The following is a 6,000-nucleotide window of genomic DNA, read 5'->3' on the forward strand; positions in this document are numbered from 1 at the left end:
TGAGAAGTGGACTTGGCCAAGTAGAAGGTGTTTTTCATAAGGAAAAGCTTTGTTTGAAATAATCTCACATCTTCATCGATGTGTGTTCGTTGCTGGTATGTAATTGCTGCAGACATACAGCCTTCTAAAATGTTTCTCAGAGATGATGCTAAACTGCCATTAAACTTTAATTTCAACAATCTATGCACCAGCCTCAATCATTCTAAATTTAAATAATTTTGCAGGGTGGTGTGTAGAGCACTTTCACAGATGTGGCCTTCAGGAGGTTAAAAAAATGTGTGCCTGGTTCCCATTACTTCACCTGGAAACTATCTCCCCATCAGCAATTAGGATAGGTTCTAAATGAAAAAAAAGAAAAAAGAAAAAAAAAGAGGCCTGGTGACTCCAAAAGCAGCTGTGTGGTTTCATATATTAATGAGGAGAGTCATTTTAGAGAAAAATAAGATCTGTATTTTTTTAAAGGAAAGGACTGATTTTATTTTTCATAAAGTTGGAGCATAGCAAAAAAGGAATTTGCTGAAATCATGAGATATTTTTTGTTTAAAATGCAAAAGCAGCTGTTGTATCTGTATGCTTATACATATTGGATCTTTCCAAATGTTTGATCTCCAGTTGATTTTAAAAGGCATTTCTTGTTAGCCATTTTTATTGGTGTTTGGCTTTCGATGCTAAGAGGTTCCATATTTTTGCACTGAGTAGACAGGGAAGGTAACATGGTGGGCCAGTAGAATCTTCTGCCTGTTGTTAAAAATAATATTTAACTGCTATAATTTCATATTTTGTAAGGGAAGAAAAAGATGGCATTATTCTTGATGTTAGCTTCATGAACCAAAAGATGCATACCCTAGATCAGTTCAGAATAACCAGGGCCAGCAGGTCTTCTCAGCTGCCCCAGCTGTCTGTTGTGCATAAAGTGGACATTGCAAATGCCAGCTGGGGTCCAGAAGTAGGGGTGGTGTTGCAATTTATAGAGGGGTGCATGGGATACAATCCTGACATTCCAGAAGTCATTGTCCCAGAAAGGGCTCTTCCCAGCTTGGGATTCACTAACTCGGTGTTGGCCCAATCGAGTTTAGCCTGCAGCATGCCTTGGAAATTCAGTGGAGATTCAAGCCAAGTGTTGAGCTAGCCGTCATCACCTCCACCCTTCTCCTCAAACCCCTCAGATGAGGTGCATCTCTTGACTCACTCTGACTCATGCTGAAATAAGACCTAGACTCCACAATCTAGAATTGACTGAGACGGCTAAACTTGGATATTAACTCAATAGCCTGAAACTTGCAATTCCATCTGTCATGGACTCCACCTTCCTAAAGAGCGAAGGGCAGATTACTTTTCACAAGGAATATTTGTCTTTGGAACCAAATAAGATTCTTAAGAACTTCTTTCAACTTGAGATAAAGTAGCAGAGTAAAATTTGCCCACGTTCTATGTGTCAATTAACCATTTTTGTGTGTTTTGTTTTGCCATGCTTGGAATTCAAGCCAGGGCCTGGGGCTAATTAGACAGTTAAAGGAAAAAGGATTTACTAAGTAAACCAATAATCTAAACAAGATTACAAAGCCTGCCTGGGAAAACTGCTAGAATTAAAGAACAAAAAACAAAAACAAAAAAACCCCTGTTATCCTGCTTTTGCAATGTGAAACGATTGTTAAAAATGTCATTATTAAAAACTGGTCTACTAGGGTTTTCTCTCAGCAATGGTTTCAGTGCAGGGTGAGAATAATGAGAGCACACCTGTGTTTACGTAGCCTTAAATGTGCTCCCTGTGGCACCATCCAGCCAGCTGGGGATGTGCCCAGGTCTGCACGGTGCTTTCTTTTTCTCCTGACATCAACCAATGTACTTCACTGAGGTCTTAGAGGAACAAACTTCTCTCTCCAGCTAAATGTCCTTTTGCAAAGAGATCGGAGGACAGGCTTTGCAGAACGAGCTAGTCCCTGATGATATGACAGCTGACTCAAGTTCAAAATGTTTGGTCTTTTCTAGACCTTGGATGCCTGTCTCCTTTTAGAGCAGCGGTTCTCAACCTGTGGGTCATGACCCCATTGGGGTCACATATCAGATATTTACGTCACGATTCGTGACAGTAGCAAAATCACAGTTATGAAGTAGCAATGAAACAATTTTATGGCAGGGGTCAGCACACCATGAGGAACTGCATTAAAGGGTCACAGCGTTAGGAAGGTTGAGAACCCTGCAGTAGAGTGTGTTGTTAACCACTTACAGCAGCAGAAGATACAAGTATATGGAATAATCTCAACTGTTGCATAATTCCTCCCCAAATCTCCACCTAGGTTTCTTTGCTCTAAAAAGAAGCCTGGGCTCCCATGAGCAACAAGGGGAATTCCTTCAGTGAGCCCTTGCACTGCCAGGCATGGCAAACACACACTTTTATAGCTAGCAGACGCCCTCACACCAGCCACTGTGTGCCAGTGTGGCTCAGAAGACCAGTGCAAGCACAGATCCTGCCCTACATTCATCCAGACCCCTATAGGCCTCAGAGGCTAGCTAATGACTCTTAGGCTTTTGGTTGGTTAAACTGGAGTCTTGTTAATAAATTCTGTTAGTCTTGGGGTGTTAGGTCTGATACAGAAGTGACCATGGAATAGCTACTTTGGAGGCTAAAGATAGCACAAGAAATACTATAATTAGGACATGCAACACTCCAACTGATGGATGACTGTTTCCATCAGTGAGTCCGCCTCACGCACAGTTCAGGACAAGGTGAGGTTTCTTTCTGGGACTTCTGTTCACAATGTACACACGTACTCTGATGGCACTCATACACCACCCTGGCTGCCCTTATCCCTTGTCCACTCTTGTTGGCTCCCTTCTGTCCAACTAGGCTCCTCCCTGCTCCCATGCCTTTGTCCTTGTTTGGTTTGCTTTTGACACCTTGCGCACGTGCTGTGAGCTCATGATTGTGACAGCCGTGTCATTATGATTGATTGTGACAGCCGTGTCATTTCCAGAAGGCTGTGCTTCACAGTGCTCCTCCAGCCTCACAGTCTTTCTTCCCAGGTTTCCATGACCTTCCCTGGAGCTTGGAGGGGATGACAGAGATGTCTCCTTCAGGCCAAGGACTAATGACTACATTAGCTGTTCCACTGCAAACAGAAGCATCACTGGCCCAAGCCAAGAGGTGCTTGTATGGATATCAGCACAAATATTACAAGGCAGTTTGGTTCTGTGTCCATTTAGCAAAACATCAGTAGGATGGTGGTAGCACATTCTCTTTTAAATGTCTGTGACTTCCCCAGCTGTGTTAGTTACTTCTCTGTTGCTGTGGTTAAACACCCTGACCAAAGGAAGTGAGCATTTATTTTGAATTCCGGCTCCAGAGGGATAAGACTCCATGGTGGCAGGGCAGAGGCAGTGAGCAGCAGGCTTGGTGGAGCAGAACCAGGAAGCTGAACCATAAGCAAGAAGCAGTGAGAGCAATCTGGAAATACTAAGAGTCTTTAAACCCTGAAAGCCTGTCTGGTGACATGACACTTCCCCAGGACAGTCAATAGGCTGGTGGTAAGGTCTGCTTCTGGTACCCGGATGTACCCAGATCTTGGTACACACAGAAGCCCTCAGCCCTCTGCATCCTTGCATTAGCCAGATCTACTCAGTGTCAGCTGGTCAGGGTTCCCCCCAACACAGAGCAGGGAGAAGCGGCCGGTTCTCTGTGGACACCGAGGAATCTTCTGTGAGTTCTAGCATGGCTCCCCAGGCAGCTCTGTCCCTTCTCCCACCTCCCTGCCACACTTCCTTAGGACTCCCTTTTCTCAGAAGCCGAAGGCCTGTGGTACCAACCTCTGCCCTTAGGGGAAAGTCCACTCCGCAGTAAGTCTGGAGACTGACAGGAAGCACACTGCCACGAGAGGGGGACTGGGCAGGGGCTCTTCCCATCTGCAGGGACAAGGCTGCACCAAGATAAACAGGAGACTGTTCACCCTGGGGATTCCCAGACGACGTGTTTCTTATTTAAAGGAAAGAAAGGGATATCCTGACATTGATCTGTGACATGGTCCCTGCTAGGAACCCACAAGGGGAAGGGCCAGGATGTGAGCTGTCCTGTTAACCAGACTGGACCAGCTGCCTTGAGGACCAGAAACAGCTGGACTGAGCTTTGAGGGGTGAAGCAAAGGGAAATCGATCCTGAGATGCTGGCTTGCAAAATAGCCCAAGACCCAGGAGGCAGCAATGTGAGCAGAGGCCTGTCCTGTCTCCTGTTGGGTGGCAACCTCAGGCATCATACAGGATCTGTCAGGAAACACCTCGAGCTGCTTCTGGCTGCCTTGCCTACAAGGGTGGGGCTGAGAATGGTAGGTGACCTTTCTCCATTGCCCTCTTCTACAGAGGCACTGGAAGTCAGGCTCTCAGTAGCATGATGATCACTCCGTGTCCTGCCCTCACTGTCTGGGCACATCACCAACATATCTGTGAGGTCCATGTGCACCCCGGCCACTGGGAACAGGAACTCACCAGGTCTGGTAGCCATCTGCCCCTGTGCCACTCCCTGGGATCCAAGTTCCTAGGAGAGCTGTTTTCATCTCCATGTCCTCCCTCCCCTGGGAACATGGAGTGGGCTGATGGCCCCTGGAGCCTTGCACTGCAGGCTTCTCAGCTTTCTCAGAGCGATCTGATTTTCCCACCATTGCACACGCGGACACTTGATAGTGAGCTGTTTCACCGCCAAAGTCCAACTGTTTCCTGCTGTTGGAAGGAGCATAGGCTGGCTGCCTCACATCGTGAACAACTCTCTGACTGTGAGGAGCATAGTGCTGGGGTACTGCAGGTGAGGGAAACCGTGCTTGTCTGAGAGAGGAAGTGGCCTCAGGGTCCTCGTGTCAATGCTGAAGTCGGGGCATCTTGTGCCCTTCTTGCCATCCTTAGGACCCTGTGGAGAGGAAGGGGAGCCACCATCCAGGCTGGACACCTCAGAGCTGGTTGACACGCAGGCCTAGTGCTGTCCTGCTGCCTGGCCTTGGCTGGCCTGTGGCTGACCATACAGGATTGGTGTTCACAAGATGGAAAGTAACTGTGTTGGGGAAGAGGGTTTGTAAGATGTGGGATCTCACTGGGAGGACCAAATTTCAAACCCAGAACCCATTTAAAATGCCAGGATTATATTGTACTTATAATCCCAGGGCTAGGAAAGCAGGGGCAGGTGGATCCCTGGGAGCTTGCTCACCAGCTAGCTTAGCCTCATGTGGCAGACACCAGGCCAGTGAGAGATCAGTTTTAAAAGGGAAAGCAGTGATTACTGAGGTACAACATCTCAGGTGTTGTCCACACACAAGCACACATATGCACACGCACACACAGACACACACACTCATATACATACACATATACATATCCATACAGACATACATATCCATACACACAGACACACCCACAGACATATACATACCCACAGACATGACACATATATATACATATACATACACACAAACATATACATATAGACACAAACATACACATGCATACATACAGGCAAAAGTACACAGACACACATTCACACACAGAGAGAGGCCTATGCCATGCATACATATACACACAGATACACACATATACATACAATGTACACACACACACACACACACACACACACACACACACACACACACACACCTGACGTACATCCCAGAGGCCCACACAAGGGCAGAAGATCTGGGGGTTGTTCTCCAGAGATAGCAATGGGGGCAGACCCAGGGCAGAGATGACAGCTGGCCTGTGGAGAGTTTTTGGAATGTGAGATGAGCCTCTCTTGTTTTGCAGGCATTGGAACGTGAGACAGGGCCTCAGCTTGTTTTGCAGGCATGGTGCCAGTTGGCTCTGATTGGACAGTGCTCTCTGGCAGGCTGGAGATTGCTAAGAAGAGCAGCTGAGCTCTGGGCCATCACACTTGCTCAGGTTCTCAGGTTGGGTTTAGGGCTGGAGGGAAGCAAAGGAAGACCAGAAATCGTGACCACTGGAGGCCTGACCTCTCCCCAGCACCCTCCT

The sequence above is a fragment of the Cricetulus griseus genome, chromosome 5 (assembly GCF_003668045.3).
Source record: "Cricetulus griseus strain 17A/GY chromosome 5, alternate assembly CriGri-PICRH-1.0, whole genome shotgun sequence".
Classification (NCBI taxonomy): Eukaryota; Metazoa; Chordata; class Mammalia; order Rodentia; family Cricetidae; genus Cricetulus; species Cricetulus griseus.